This window comes from Euprymna scolopes, chromosome 41, assembly GCF_053919585.1.
Source record: "Euprymna scolopes isolate OS-2025 chromosome 41, ASM5391958v1, whole genome shotgun sequence".
Lineage (NCBI taxonomy): Eukaryota > Metazoa > Mollusca > Cephalopoda > Sepiida > Sepiolidae > Euprymna > Euprymna scolopes.
In genome coordinates this window covers 54,952,705-54,970,877 of record NC_136522.1, presented here as the reverse complement: position 1 = coordinate 54,970,877, position 18,173 = coordinate 54,952,705, and the positions used below count along the sequence as shown (strand labels likewise).

Here is an 18,173-nt window from a genome sequence, read left to right as displayed (position 1 = left end):
ATACTTAGTATATATATATACTTAGTATATATATACATACTTAGTATATATATATACTTAGTATGTATATATATACTTAGTATATATACTTAGTATATATATACTTAGTATATATATATGTACATATATACTTAGTATATATATATGTACATATATACTTAGTATGTATATGTACATATATACTTAGTATGTATATGTACATATATACTTAGTATGTATATGTACATATATACTTAGTATGTATATATACATATATACTTAGTGTGTATATACATATACTCAGTATGTATATGTATACTTAGTATGTGTATATATATACTTAGTATGTATATATATGTATATATATATTTAGTATTTATGTATATATATATACTTAGTATGTATATATATGCATATATATATGTATATATACTTAGTATGTATGCATATACATACTTTGTATGTATATATATATACTTAGTGTGTATATATATATATATATATATATATACTTAGTATGTATAAAAAATTTATAATTTAAATTTATGATGTGAAATGATTAAATTTAAAATCTAGAATATTTTTTATATGGAAGACAAAGAATGCATTTCAAGAAGTATACTTCCTTATCCTTAAGGTTTTCGATGTCTACCCATGTCCTCAGTGGATAAAATGTTAGCAGATATTATAATGGCGTATATCTAATTTGTTAAAAACAATGAACATAGAAAATTCAAATTAAAAGTGTTTAAAGTTTATAATAGCGTAGAATAAGGGAAATTATATATTGGTTTAAAATAAAAGGATATTGAATTTTATATCTAAAATGTATGGTAAATTCCGAAGGTGAAATCTTTTGGAACAGTGATGTAAAGGGACTCAATCTGTATTTTGAATAATCCAAGTCACACAGTAACAATCCGAAGTAGGAATAATTCCCTTGTTTCTTTGTGTAGATGATGAATCACGTAAGTCAATTATCATATAAGCCCAGTGCAGCTGTTTTTTTTTAATAAACATATACTTCTTTGTATATTATTATTATTATTATTATTATTATTATTATTATTGCTGTTGTTTTTATTATTTCGTTTCGATATGAACGCGCCTTAACGAATATGTTAGACGCGGCCTTTGGACATTTAAACGATACGCGCAAGCCGTTTCTCGTGATAGAAAAGGCTATACTGTTAAACGTTATTTTAATGTTTTGAGCAGTCTATTTAAATGCAATTCAGTTAATCGAGTCTCGCATCAGTGGGAGGGACGATACGTCGTAGGGAGGAAGGTCCCGACACGCTTCGTATTCTGTTTGGATGATCCGATATTATGTGGACGACGAAATAGCATACCCCGTTAAAAAAATGCACAATAATATACAAGTCTACGAGTGAAAAACATAGAAATAAAATGAAATAACCCAGAAAAAAGGCAAACACAATTATATAAACGTCTTCGAGAAGGCCCTAAAACAACCCGTTTTCTCTCCTGATAACCCGACAGTAACTGGAAGACGACACTGATTAATTCCCAAGTGAAAACAGCTGAAAAACATTATATACAAGCCTACAATGTAAACTGCTTTTTGTCAAAACTCAATATCGTCTGCTGTCCGCTAACTTCATAGCGAGTTTCTGCTTTTGTTCTGGTAGTATTTTTTTTATCCTATATATTATCTATCAAGCGGACAGATGACAACATACGACCTTGACAAGACACCATGGGTATTTATTTATTTATAGATTTATTTTCGTCGTTGTGTCTGGCTGAGTTGCTAGAGAAGTGCATTCAAAAAAAGTTATTTATCTTTGTGAGTGAAAAATAGTGATTTGAAATTGAAATATATTTTGGTATATGATATATACATATCATATACATAAAAAAACATACAACGCCTATCCTATTTGATTCAGTTAATATAATCTGTAAACTAATGTAGTATTAGTTAAATGGCATTAAAAATTTGTATCCGTAATATAATATGGTATAAATAAAACGTAATTAAAATTTACTCAGTGGGGATAATAAATTGTTTATATAACTTATAATATAGTATGGACAAATTATGCAATTAAACATTTATATTAGAAATATTAAAATGTGTAATATAATCTGTGATATAATATAGTATGGGTAAAATGTAATTGAAAATTTATATACTAAGGATTTTAATTTTTTCATATAATCTGTAATTTAATATCGCATGAGTAAAATGTAATTGAAAATTTATATATTGAGGATTTAACATTTTCATATAATCTGAAATGTAGTATGACTAAAATCTAATTAAAACTTTATATAATGAGGATGTATAAATTTTCATATAATCAGCAATGTAGTATGAGTAAAATGTAAATGAAAATTTATATAGTGAGGATTTAAAATGTTTTATATAATCTACAATATAGTATGACTAAAATGTAATTAAAAATTATATAGTGAGGATTTTAATAAATCACATAATCTGTAATATAATATAGTGTGATTAAAATGTAATTAAAAATTATATAGTGAGGATTTAAAATTGTTCATATAATCTGTAATATAATATAGTGTGAGTAAAATTTAATTAAAAAATTATATAGGTAGGATTAAAAATTGTTCATATAATCTGTGATATAGTATGCGTAACATGTAATTAAACATTTCTAGAGTGAGGATTTACAATTGTTCATATAATCTGTAATATATTATGCGTAAAATGCAATTAAAAATTTATATAGTGAGGATTTAAAATTGTTCATATAATCTGTAATATAGTATGCGTAAAATGTAGTTAAAATTTATATAGTGAATATCTAAAATTGTTCATATAATCTGTAATATAGTATGCGTAAAATGTAATTAAAAATTTATATAGTTAGGATTTAAAATTGTTCATATTATCTATAATATAGTATGCGCAAAATATAATTACAAATTTATATAGTGAGGATTTAAAATTGTTCATATAATCTGTAATATATTATGCGTAAAATATAATAAACAAATTATATAGTGAGGATTAAAAATTGTTCATATAAACTTTAATATATTATACGTAAAACGTAATTAAAAATGTATATAGTGAGGATTAAAAATTGTTCATATAATCTGTAATATAGTATGCGTCAAATGTAATTAAACATTAATATGGTGAAGATTTAAAAGTGTTCATATAATCTGTGATATAGTATGCGTAAAATGTAATTAAACATTAATATGGTGAAGATTTAAAAGTGTTCATATAATCTGTGATATAGTATGCGTAAAATGTAATTAAATATTTATATAGTGAGGATTTAAAATTGTTCATATTATCTGTAATATAGTATGCGTAAAATGTAATTAAATATTTGTATGATGAGGATTTAAAATTGTTCATATAATCTTTAATATATTATACGTAAAATGTAATTAAAAATTTATATAGTGAGGATTAAAAATTGTTCATATAATCTGTAATATAGTATGCGTCAAATGTAATTAAACATTTATATGGTGAAGATTTTAAAGTGTTCATATAATCTGTGATATAGTATGCGTAAAATGTAATTAAATATTTATATGGTGAAGATTTAAAATTGTTCATATAATCTGTGATATAGTATGCGTAAAATGTAATTAAATATTTATATGGTGAAGATTTAAAATTGTTCATATAATCTGTGATATAGTATGCGTAAAATGTAATTAAATATTTATATGGTGAAGATTTAAAATCGTTCATATAATCTTTAATATATTATACGTAAAATGTAATTAAAAATTTATATAGTGAGGATTTAAAATTGTTCATATAATCTGTAATATAGTATGCGTAAAATGTAATTAAATATTTATATGATGAGGATTTAAAATTGTTTATATAATCTTTAATATAGTATACGTAAAATGTAATTAAATATTTATATAGTGAGGATTTAAAATTGTTCATATAATCTGTAATATAGTATGCGTAAAATGTAATTAAATATTTATATGATGAGGATTTAAAATTGTTCATATAATCTTTAATATATTATACGTAAAATGTAATTAAAAAATTATATAGTGAGGATTTTAAATTTTTCATATAATCTGTAATATAGTATGCGTAAAATGTAATTAAACATTTATATGGTGAAGATTTAAAAGTGTTCATATAATCTGTAATAGAGTATGCGTAAAATGTAATTAAATATTTATATAGTGAGGATTTAAAATTGTTCATATAATCTGTAATATATTATGCGTAAAATGTAATTAAAATTTATATGATGAGGATTTAAAATTGTTCCTATAGTCTGTAATATAATATATATAATAATATAATAAGTAAACTGTATTTAAACATTTTATAGCAAGGTTGAAGAATTGGATAGTGTATAATTAAAGATTGAAATTTAGAATAACGATTCAAAAATATAAACTGTTAAACATGTGAGGAAAAATGGGAGTTTTCCAATTGTTGGGAACAAATGAAACCAGCAGTATGAAGGGAAACGAAAATAAAGTAAAAATAATCTGAATATTCTTAAATTTTCATACATAAAGTCCTTATATAGACACACGCGCACAAATATACATAAAAGCAAAAATATACATATATACACGCAGTTGCATATGTACATACAGAATGTGTACAAATATACAAATATAAACACGTATAAAAGTATTTAAACATACGTATACGTATATACACATACGCATAAACAAACATAGAAAATATGCCATTAAATGAATGCCAATCGCATGAGTGTATACACGTAACAACATATTTTTTTTAATCCAGAAGAATAAAAAAAAGCCACTTTCAAAATTATGAGATGTAATTAAATATTTATATGATGAGGATTTAAAATTGTTCATATAGTCTGTAATATAATGTGCACAAATATACAAATAAAATAGAATGTGTACAAATATAAACACGTATAAAAGTATTTAAATATTCGTACGCATAAACAAACATAGAAAATATGCCATTAAATGAATGCCAATCGTAGAATGTGTACAAATATAAACATGAATGCCAATCGTAGAATGTGTACAAATATAAACACGTATAAAAGTATTTAAACATTCATACGCATAAACAAACATATGAGATTATAAAGAAAGTCAATCGGCGATTTTATAATGCACTGATAACAGTCATGTTAATACAATAATGTAAAGATCAAATAATGAAATAATAAGATATAATGATCAGAAAATATATGTTATGCAAAATTCTGGTACACTTAAGTGTCGAATATGAGCGTAATGAGCTTAACAGGATAATGAGCTTATTTGATAATAATATTATATAATATGAAAACACAGTAGATATATCGATGCTGATGCAATTCTCTACCTATATAAGAGCAAGCTACGCCGAAGGATGGAGTATTGTTTATAGATCTGGGCAGTAGCTGCTAAAAAGATCTTATCCTGCCTTGACAGATTTCAAAATAGACTTTGTAGCCTAGTAGGGAATGACCTTTTCTCTTCCCTGCAAAATCTTGTTCACAGAAGAGACGTTACGAGCCTGTCTCTTTTTTATCGCTATTTCCATGGTAAGTGCTCATCTGAGATCTAATCTACGCATCCCTCGCCAAACATTTACGAGAAACACTCGTCAGGCTGAAAACGCTATCAATAATTTCCCCCACTCATTGCCTGTTCCTAAACCTAAACGTAGACTCTATAAACAAATTTTCTTTCTTAGAACTGCACAACTGGTGAACCCTCTCCCTTTTGCCTGCTTTCCAGGTGACTACAATACGGGCGTCCTCAAGTCTAATGTAAACAAGTTCTTGATGAGATGTCACCCTTAAGTAATCCAATTTACCAAATTTGCACCACTAACAATTACTATATTATCTCATCGTACATTCTTTAACTCTTATTCTAGTGGCATTTGGGCCTGGCTAAGTGATGATTTTTTGGGGAAAAATACAAAACAAATAAAAAACAATACTAAACAAACCTAGAAAAAGAAATTTACTGGAATATTTTTATCTCTGTTTACGCATACGTGTATATATGTATATACGCTGGTTTTAATGCGTTTCGTGTTGACTGGTCTAAAAGCATGCTTAAATATGATATTTTTTAATTCATGCAAATTTCTATTAATTATTAGAAAGCCCATTTACTATTCAATATACTATTTTTTCTCACTAGATTGTTTCTTTTTACAAGGAAGTCACCACTTATCAAGGCCCGAAGGCCACTCAGGGATAAGGGTTATTGCGTGTACAGTAATCAATGGGATAATATCGTAGTAATCGCTAATAATGGAGATCTGATAAGTGTCTTACTTTAGGAGGTGATTCAACAGGAACTTGTTTATGTTGGACTTGACGACATCCACGTTGTGGTCAGGTGGAAAACAGCAAACGGAAGAAAGTTCCACAAGCGTGCACTTCTAAGAAAAAAGCTTTGTTCATGGTTCTACGTTTTGATTTAGGTTCAGATAAAGAGTGGGGAAAATTACTGACAGTGGTTTCAGCTAGACGGGTGTTTAACATGAAAGATTGGCTAGGTGGAACCAGAGATTGGAGCTCAGACGAGCAATTGCCATGGAATAACGATAAACCCACGAGAGGCTCGCAACGTCCCTTCTGTGGGAGAGAGGTTGCAGGGAAGCGAAAAGGTCATCCGCCACTAAGCTACGAAGTTTATTATGTACTCTGTCAAGGCAGGATAGGATGTTTTAGCATCTCCTGGCCAGATATGGTAGCAGTGCTCTATCCTTGGGCGTACTTGGCTTTTATATAGCTAGAGAATTGCATCAGCAGTGAGATATCAACTGGAACGGTAGAAGGATTCCGCCATTTTTCCAGCGACCTTGGAAACAGATTTGATGTACGTGTTCCATTTCGGATCAGGAGTACAGGTCAATCTTAGAAGCTTTTCAGAACATGGAGCTTCCCCAAGACAAGAGCCATATTTTTCAATTGATGCCAGATGGGGCTCACAGCGTTGATAATGTAAAGATAGAAGCTTGGTTTTTGATGCATTCAAAGTAACCAGCCACCTTTTTCCCAATTATAACACGCGCTCAATTTCAAAGGAGCGAGTATCAGAGAGAACTTTGTCATTTACGGTCTTTGTGTTTATTCTAAAAAGGTTAAAAATATACATTTATGTAAAATAGGAGATTTTTCATCCATGTTGATTTCGCATATATTGTAACAAAGCCAGATATAAAGATGTGGTTTATTCTTCTTAAGTCTTCATCAATATAAAGAAATCATATGTGTGGATTTCCGAACAACCTATTTATTAAAGTTCGACAGGTCGGCCCATCACGCGCGCGCGCACACCCACATACTCACTCAGTTACTCACACACACACATACATATTTTTCTTTTTTATGTGAATATAGTCATATATTGCTACGATGTGCAGAAAATTAACCATACCTTAGGTCATACATTGAAATAATATATTTTCTCCTCTTCAATTAAAAATGCTCTTAAACCTTTTTTAATGGTACATTTTCTTGACTGCACATCGTAGCAAGATATGACTATATTTACATAGAGAAAGATTTAAAAAAGATCTCACTAGCTCTCTTTTGATTGAGCACTATTAACGACACTTGTTGGAAATCAATGATTTTAATCTCTGGAATATATATATATATATATATATATATATATATATATATATATATATATATATATACGTTTAATTTTTTATTACCGTATCTTTCTGTTAAGTTCCATTATTGTTTCAGCTACTTGGCCGATTTTTTTGGCCGTCTGTAGCATCCTCAGGCTTTTACAAAAATGTTCGCTATTTTGGGATGAGAAAACATTTCTGTAAAAGTCTGAGGATGCTACAGACGGCCAAAAAAACGGCCAAAGAGCTGAAACAATAATGTAACTTAACAGAAAGATATGGTAATAAAAAATAAAACGCATATTTGCTCTACAACAGTATTGAGCACTTTATTCAGCTTTTATTAATTACCATTTCCACTATATATATATTGTTATATATATATATATATTGTTATATATATATGTATATATATTGTTACATATATATATGTATATGTATATATGTGTATATATATATATATATATATATATATATATATATATAGTATTATTAGTAATTAACTTTTTAGAAACACGAAGACAATAGAATTCAAATTATGAGGTTAGAAAGAATGACCACCTACTATTTTACTTTTTTTAAATAAACAAACATTTATTTCTTTAACGTTTCAAATGTTCGGCTTATAAAAAAGCCGTGATCATGATTTTTTTAAAAACAATACAATATATTTTTTCTTTTCTTTTTTTTTTTTCTTACGTGGCATGATGTGGTTTGGCAGTTTTTGCCGAAGGTTGTGATTGTGTATTGTCAGTCCAGTGGTACGTGCCGTTCATGCGCAAATATGAGAAAAAATATATTGTATTTCGTTTTAATCCTGATGAAGGTGTTTTTATAAGCCGAAAATTTGAAACTTTAAATATTTGTTCATTTAAAGAAAAAAATACAAATACACACGTGACCGTTCTTTCTAACCTCATATTTTGAATATATATATATATATATATATATATATATATATATATATATATATATATATATATATTTGGACAAAAAGTGTACTTTAAAGAATAGCATTAAAACAAAAAAATTGTACTTACTATATCTGCGATTTTTAAGATATTAAAACTCATCCAAAAAACAAGAAGGTGCCGATTCTATAACAGATCATTAAGAATGGTTTTTGATTTCCAGAGCCACACTCTCGATCATAATCTGACAACTAAATGCTTTTAGCGATGCGAAATTTTATCCCATGCAATTTATTAAATTCTTTGAATACTTATCAACTATTCGGTTTTTCGCCATATATATATATATATATATATATATATATATATATATATATATATATATATATATATAATGCTCGTTCATCGATTTAAATGAATACTACAAAACATCGCTGTAGATGTTGTGCATCAAATTTTTGTGGCAATAGATGTGCCATCTCCAATCACATATCCGCTGAGTCGGCACTGTTAAATACTAGTGGCAAGTAGAAATTTCCAGATAGCAGAAAACAATATTCTATATTATTTACATGTGCGTAATATTCGCATCAAATGTTATAGTCAACACAAACCTCTCTCTCTCTCTTTCTCTCTCTCTCTCTCTCTCTATATATATATATATATATATATATATATATATATATATATATATATATATATAATATAATTTTTTTAAAAAGATTCTTATCAAACACCTTTATCAGTTTTTGGTCTATAGACATGTAACCTAATATATAAAATGTATTCGAACATAGGCCAAATTTTACATTTGGGTTTTAGCCAAAGATAATCGGTGCAAAAGTCTTAACATTTAGAAACAAATGAACTTTTCCTGGTGTAGGTCGAACGACAGCATTATGTACACGCGTGCGTAAACTAATAGCTATTCGTTCATGTTTTAATTTTTAATATCTTTATAACGCCAAATAGAAAAAGTGCATCGTAAAGTAAACATCTTCGTTTCTATTCCTGGTGGTAGCGCGTCTCAGGCATTTTTTTTTTAAATTAAAATCACTACTAATTACAAAACCTGCATTAATCAAAATATCATATTTTGTAAGCGGCCACTGCAAGGTGACCTCTTTGTGGGTATATATATATATATATATATATATATATATATATATATATATATATATATATATATATATATATATATATATATGCACGCAATTGAATGTGATGGAAAGGGCGTAAAATAGATACTGTGCTCTGGGCATTACAGTTATGAAAAGCTTAATATGTGTAATCACCTATATAAACAAAACGTATGAAGTCATTAATCAGGTTTTCATAGAAACAAACATGAGAAATCCGTTTTTATATTTACGATCGATTAAATATAGAATGAATAAACGATATCGTTTCTGAACAACTTGATTGGTAATTTCACACACTCAGTCAAATTGTATCGGATATGTACTTAAGAGTCAAAACAATTAAAAGAATATGCTGTGGTCATAGCCCTGTATATATATATATATATATATATATATATATATATATATATATATATGTGTGTGTGTGTGTGTAAATTCTATACCATCTCGTAAATCACACTTTTAAAAGCATTGAACGTTTATTTTAGCCACACGTTAAATATATATAAATATATATATATATATATAAAAATATATAAATCTATATATATAAATATATGCATAAATATGCATACATATATATATATAAATATATATATATATAAATATATATACACACACATATATATGTATATATATATATAAATATATATACATATATATATAAATATATATATATATATATATATATATAAATATATATACATATACATAAATTTATAAAAAAAAGGCGTCCTTCAGTCTTGACAGACTATGGATACCCACAGTAAGGGTGCCTGCGCGGGAAATTTTTCTAGCAAGAGTTGCGCAATACTCAACCACACCTCTCCTTATTCGACATTGTTGAATAACAGTGGAAAGTGGAGGTTCAGGACGACTGGAAACAATGCCGAGATAAGCGGAAAGCACATCTAGCGCCTAGAATTCCCAAATGGTCACCCATCTGGTACTAGCCAGGCTCAACGTTGCTTAACTTCGGTGATCTGACGAGAACCGGTGTGTCAACGTGATTATGCCGTATATATAGATTTATATGTATATATAAATATACATATACATGAATATATAAATATATACATACATATGTATATACGTATATATATACATATATATATATAATTTAAAGGAGATTACAACAAAAGTCTAAAGAGCAGAGTGTATTTTAATGTAATAGTAAAATTGCTAGTTTAATTAAAATACAGTAAAAAATTGCTCGTTGTAATTTAGATATATAATAAGCTCGATAGGTAAATATCCTAGAGCTAATTTAATATTTAGTAATGTGATTGATAATTTAAAAATCAAATTATAATTAAATTAAAAATCCGTTCCATTAGAAGGAACAACAACAAACCTTGTTTAATAAAAAACTAAATGTAATAATTATTGTCCGTAACTTGATGTCTATCACAATAAAAACATTGTTTTCCGAAACTATCGTACAAATAATTGATTTTGTTGTTGTTCCTTCTCATGAAACGGATTTTTGATTTAATTATAATTTTATTTTTAAATTATCAATCACATTACTAAATATATATATATATATATATATATATATATATATATATATATATATATATATATATATATATATACTGTTTACAAATGAGACGCTGCACTAGTTCAGGAAATTTAAATATGATTTTTTTTCTGAAGCACTTAAAAGACTCCGGAATTAAAACGAATATTAATAAGAGCTTCCTGAAGACGATTGTTTTAAAATCATACAAAAGTTCTTGCAAAGAACAACAAAAAACACAGATGCACCAGGAAGACTATGGAACACATATAATTGCATACATTTAAAAACTACAAAGGACGCCTATTAAGCAAGAACACGCCGTGCTTTTTAACAGTACTTGTCTGAATATATATACAGTGGGGAAAATAAGTGTTGGACACATCCCATTATTCTTTATTTAACACATTTTTCATGCAGCGAATAACGCGAAAATTTAACAAGAAATAGTTACTCATTTAACAATAACAAATAACTTTACAATTTGGAACATTTTAATGCATAACAAAAATTATATAATAAAAACGAGAATAGCCTGGAAAAAAGTGTTGGACACACTAACACAATTTCATCTAATATTTAGTTGAAAAACCCTTATTGGCTATTACAGCTTCGAGGCGTTTTCTATACGACGAAACTAATTTGTGATAACGTTCAGGCGAGATTTTGGCCCACTCTTCAACACATACTTTCTTCAAATCCTGAATATTACGATTCTCGCTGGTGGACCATGATTTTGAGCTCTCTCCATAGATTTTCTATAGGATTTAAGTCTGGGGACTGACTGGGCCACTTAAGAACATCTATTTTGGTCTGTACGAACCAATCGGAGGTTATTTTAGCAGTATGTTTGGGATCATTATCTTGTTGAAAGATCCATCCCTGTCGCAAAACTTACGCATTGGAAGCAGGCAAGAGATTATTTTCAAGAATTTCCCGATATTTGGCTGCATTCATCTTTCCATCTATAATATGAAGTGATCCAGTACCATTTGAAGAGAAGCATCCCCAGAGCATGACATTTCCACCACCAAACTTTACAGTGGGGAGGGTGTTCTTGGGATCGTGCGCTGTGCCATCTCTTCTCCATACTCGACGTACAGAGTTAATGTCGAAAAGTTCAATTTTCGTCTCATCGGACCAGATCACATTCTTCCAGTAATCATCTGTTTTCAATAAGTGGTCTTTTGCAAACTCCAGACGAGCATTAACATGACATTTTTTTTAGTAATGGTGTCTTTCGAGGTGTACGCGATTAAAGACCGTTGCGTCGGAGTACATTACTAATCGTTTGTTTCGTTACTACTATCCCTGCTTTTTCCAAATCTTTCTGAAGTTCGCCTCGTGTTGTTCTCAGTTGCTGCTGAATTTTTCGTACAATCTTTCTCACTGCTCGATCGGACATCTTGCGAGGAGCTCCGGTGCGCGGACGGTTCACGGTTGAGTCATGCACCTTCCATTTCCTAATAAGGTTTCCTATGGTGCTTACAGGGATTTTGAATTGAGCAGATATACGCCGATAACCAATTCCATTCTTGTGCTCGGCAATAATCTTATCACGGACGACTTGAGAGAGTTCTTTACGTTTACTCATCCTGAGAACCTTCACGCGTGATTGCTTACTGGTGACTAACGTGTTCCAATACTTTCCAACGACGTAGAGTATGGTTGTGCTGAAAGAAAACAGAACTCTTTAACTTCCGCTTGTACCCTCCGGAAGTGAATTACTTCCCTTGACTTTTTCTTTCCTTCTTTCTTTCCAGCATTATTTATAAAAAATAATAATAAAATATAATTTAAAACAATGTGTCCAACACTTTTTTTCCAGGCTATTCTCGTTTTTATTATATAATTTTTGTTATGGATTAAAATGTTCCAATTTCTAAAGTTATTTGTTATTGTTAAAAGAGTAACTATTTCTTGTTAAATTTTCGCGTTATTCGCTTCATAAAAAATGTGTTAAATAAAGAATAATGGGATGTGTCCAACACTTATTTTCCCCACTGTATATATATGTGTGTGCATGTGTGTATGAACGTGTGTGCAAGTGTTTGCTAGAGGATTACATCCTAAATTCTGTGCAATGATGCAAAAAGTGTAAAATATACATAACCAGAATTGACTTAATGACAAAATATAAATGCCAATAATTTGTTTGTTTATTTTTCAAAAGAAATACACAAATTATTTTTTTTATATATTGCGGACTATTATCCCTATCTTTTCTTGTTTCACAACGTTTCGGCCAACTATTTCTCTGGCCTTCCTTAGATGGTAACCATGACCGATCGGCTTCTTGGCCTTGCTCGGTCGTAAATACACTAAAATATGATGATTAAACTCGTACATGTTTGTTTTTAGTCTTATATAATTAATTGTCTATTGAGTATTGCATGGTATTTAATATATAATAGTGCATGCCAAATATTTAAAAATAGGACCTTGGTGCCATAACCTTCAATCGAAACCAAAGAATTGAATTCTTGAACGAAATTACGTATAAATGTATATTTTGCACATGCAGCGATTATAGGCATTAAGAGGGCTTATGCATCGTGTCTAAAAACTCACTCTGACGGGGTGAAAATCTTTGTCATCTTACCATTTATGAGTATTGTTTTCTATTATTCACATGTTTAACTTATAGTATGCTCGCGATATATTATGAATTAGTATAGCATGGAAAATGCACTCGAGTTGTGAACTTGTTTTAGCAAAATTAGGTGTCAATTGTTTTGACTCAAAGACTTTATCGACGGATTTCTCATGAAAGACATAGACCAAATCAGTACACAGTTCGTAACATTGTGCGCCGATTTTTTAACAAACCCAAGCACTGCAAGAATTGAAAAAAAAATGTCGGGAACGAAATAAGAAAGATTATTTACAACCCAGCGATTCTGCAACCTGTCATGTTTTAGAAAGAGAAAAAAATATGTGAAACTGAAAATGAGCAAATTCAAATAGCTTCTTTCGTAAATAAATATTGTTTAAATTTTTCACTTGTTTTTAAATATTCCAATGTCTTAGTTAGATTGTGTTAAATTACAGAGAGATATCATCAAAAATAAAAATAAAAAGCTATTTAAGTTCAAAACACTTCGGTAACTTTTGGGACATACTATACATGCCAAGTGTTAATTATCAATATTTGCCATTTAGCAACTATTTTTACCGGTTGAAAGTAAGATCAATTTCTACTACATTTCGCAATATACCCTCTTTCAAAATTCAAATCTGTAAATATACAAGTCATCGAATAGCTTGGTAAAGACCGTTTCGCACACAGACATACACAGCACATATGCATAGAAAATTCACTTTTATAATATATTTAGATGAGGCCGTGTGTATATTTAATTGGAGTCATCATTTCGAGTTAAAAAAAAAACATTGACATATATAAATAAAAGTCTTGCTAATTGTGGCTCTGACTTTTGCTATCAAAATAATTCCCAGTAGCCAAACATACAAGTGCTTACAGAGATCCATTTATAAATGAAAATCTTTAAATTTGAAGCCAGATGAAAAGGTGACCGATTTTTTTAGAAAATAAGCAAGACATTTAAACCTAATTAGAAACACTTATATACAAACGCACTATATATATATATATATATATATATATATATATATATATATATATATATATATATATATATATATTATTTGTTTTTGTTTTTGCGATACGTCTTGAATGAATTCAATTATTAAGGAAAGTGTATTTTTACCTAAATGCGTGTTTGGAATAATTTTCCCTTTTAACTAATTTAGTACCGCCACATGGGAAGCGGCATATATATATTATTTTTAAATAATAATTGTCCACTGACACGTGTTTTTTCGTCTGCGACTTATCAGAGTGGCTGAATCTAACGAGATTCGAAATCGGAACCCCATGGTAAGAAGCCTAAACACAACTCGTATTTAGGTCAAAATGCACTTTTGTAAATAACTGAGTTCATTCAAGACGTATCGCAAAACCAAAAACAAATAACATACACGAAATCGCGAAATATTCGAACAGTCAGTCAGGTGGATGAGAGGTAAGAGTTTAGGTTTCTTACCATGTGGTCCTGATTTCGAACATCGCTAGATTCATCCACTCTGATGAATCCTAGACGACGAAACACGTGTCAGTGGATAATTATATTTTAAAAATAATATATATATATATATATATATATATATATATATATATATATATAAAGAGAGAGAGAGAAGGGGAGAGATAAAACCACCCATAGTGTTAGAAAGATATAAACGTTTCGTCTCTATTTTCGGGGACTGCTTCAGAATGAAAACTGATTGAGGAAAGTTAAATTGAAACCATGATTGGACAAAAGACAGATGAAACGGTGACTCCCTTGTTAAGTGAGTGCAGCAAATGAGTTAAAACATAAAAGATGATACGACTGCGTGGGTTAAGCGGTATCGTGGCAACTCTGCAAACGACAGTGTTTCGAAAATTCCGAAAAGTCATACAACCAAAAAACAGGAAACAATACTGGAAAAACAAAGAAAACTAAAATATCCCTCGAGACATAGAAATACAAACAGATAAATTCAACTGGGAAAAGAAACTGAACGTCCTAATAATTAACAAGAAGAAAGGAAACTGGAAAATCATAGATTTAGCCATCCCAGTGGACGACAGGGTAGAGATCAAAGAGAGGGGAAAAAACGATATAAATACTCAGAATTTGTCAGAGAACTTAAGGGAATATGGACCATGAAACAAATCAATATGCTATCGATAATAGTAGGATGACTCGAAATCAAGGGGAAAGTTGAAATATACAAGGGACGGTAATGCTGAAAACAGCAGAAATATTAAGAAAACACGTGTTGAAAAATAGAAAGTAAGCTGAAAATCTACAAACTCTAACCGGTCAAAAAAAAAATAGCAAAATACACTTGGAACGAAGGAAAGTGTACTTATGAAATTGTAAAGAAAATAACCCTAAGCTTCACCCTAACCCTGACCCCCTCAAAAATAGAGGCATTCGTTAAGTGTCAAGAACGATGGAAAGACCAAGAAGACAAACTATACCTAATCTAGATGAATCCGAAGAGAAATGGACCCTTGGAGAGGTTTGTTTATTTTTTTTGTTTTGTTCTGTTTTTATTCATGTTCACCCTTACAAACCTTATCGAAACTTGGACGTAAAAGGCTACTATGTGGGTCCATGTCTAGGAAAGATTAACAAGATATTTGTTTATGTTACATTTAAACTTCCGCATATCAGTATAGCCAGGGAAGAAGGCAGTAGGAAGGAAATTCCAAAGTCTAGCTGTTCGAGGGAATAAACTATTAGAATAGAAAGCTTTCTGGCATTTAGGGACAACAACAGTGAAGGGGCGCGATCTTATTGCTAAGCAGATTTGTCAGGGATATGTACGTCGAGAGGGTACAAGTGAAACGAGTTCATCCGAACACATTCCATAAAAATATTTGTAAAACGGGCACAGGTATGCAACATTTCGGCGATGGGACAGGGTCTGGAGCTTAGTTGATAAGGTGGGACCGATTAGATTGACAATTTTTTTCGGAGCACTAAAAGGTAGATATACCAGCCCAGATGTGTTGCTACCCAAATGTTAGTGATGAAGATTGTTGCCGCCGAGAAATAAAGGGTAAACTGTTCTTGCGAAAACGCGAATTAATTTGTAAATCTTATCAAAAGAGGAGGAGATCACTGGAAATCTGTAGAGACATGCTGTTACCCAGAACCCAGAAAAATTTGTAAGCTGCTCGAAGAGAGTAATATCTGGTGATGTTCCGTGTGAGGGCTCCTAGTGAGTGGAAAAATAATAAGAAGAAAAATAGGAGAAATTGAAATCAATGGGAAGATTGCAATTTATAGTTAATAGCCGTGGTTAAAAAAGCTGGAATCATAAGGAAAATACTGTAATGTTGCCAGCAAGCTTTCGACTCTAATAAAATAAAACCAGAACTGCTAGACTTAGGAATTCACTTCTGAGTTCCGGTTTCCCCGACTGTACTGATATGCAGGAGTTCAAGGTTACCTTGCTTCTGAACTCTCCACATAGTGTCCTTGCAGTTATGTCACAGATTGTAGCCCCTACATCAAAGTGGATGAAAATGCAATAAAAAAAATAGAAATGGTAACTAAAATAAAACAAAAAAACTTAGAGACCAAGGGAGCTGAAACTAAGAAAGAACCTTGAAAAAAAAAAAAAAAAGGACATAAGCCTCGGCTTATACCACGCCAAATAATAGCAAAATGGTTTATCAAGATAATAGAACTAAAATGAGAGAATACTAACCTCTTAATGAGTGTGAGGGTGCTGGCACCTTTGTATTTTTATTGTCAGAAAAATTCCGATGAAGACAAATAGTAATTTTCAGCGAGGACTACATGTTATGTATTTGTTTCCAGAAATTTGCAAAGATTATTAGGAGAGACAGAGAGCGTTTTGAATCTAGGTGGGTGGCGAGTTCACGAACCCAACGTTTATTACCAACGAATAATATTTGATAGTTACTTGTATTAAAACTACTACTAATTTGGAGTAATAATTATTAAATTACTAGCGGGGTACCCGGCGTTGCCCGGGACGGGGGGAGTTTTAAAAATGTTATGGTAGGTAAGTAGGAAGGATCAAACCCGGAGTCATGAGTAAAAGTAGGAAAATAAAGTGTGAAAAAAAAAAAAAACAAACATCTGCAACGTTAACAGTTCGGCCACCAAGAAAAGTCCATTCCAGTTGTTTAGGAAAAAAAAAAAAAACGACTACGGTAGGTCGGCGCGAACGTGAAAATATAATGTGAATTGTCCAGCACGCAAACCACTACGCCACAGAGCACTGCAGCTTAGTTTAGTGATTTTAAATAACTTCACATGAAAGAACTACGAAGCCAAACCGGTGTTCTCTTCTCAACTGTTCCTTTTGAACGATCCCCAAACGGTATTAAGTGGTGGCAGGGGGAGAAGGAATTTATTAGAGAGAAAATATTTTACCACTTCCATTGATCTTAACCGATTTTGGCCGTGACTTCTCAGCAGAAAAAGTATAGA

The 18,173-nt window shown here is 30.1% G+C and overlaps 1 protein-coding gene and 1 pseudogene across 1 annotated transcript in view; one reads left to right on the top strand and one right to left on the bottom strand.

Annotated features, from left to right (window-relative positions):
• The window catches only part of LOC145266525 (carbonic anhydrase-related protein 10-like), an 892,910-nt gene that overhangs the window by 536,815 nt on the left and 337,922 nt on the right, over positions 1-18,173 (top strand). The gene's annotated exons all lie outside the window — the stretch shown is intronic.
• Positions 10,515-10,631, bottom strand: LOC145266862 (5S ribosomal RNA; annotated as a pseudogene).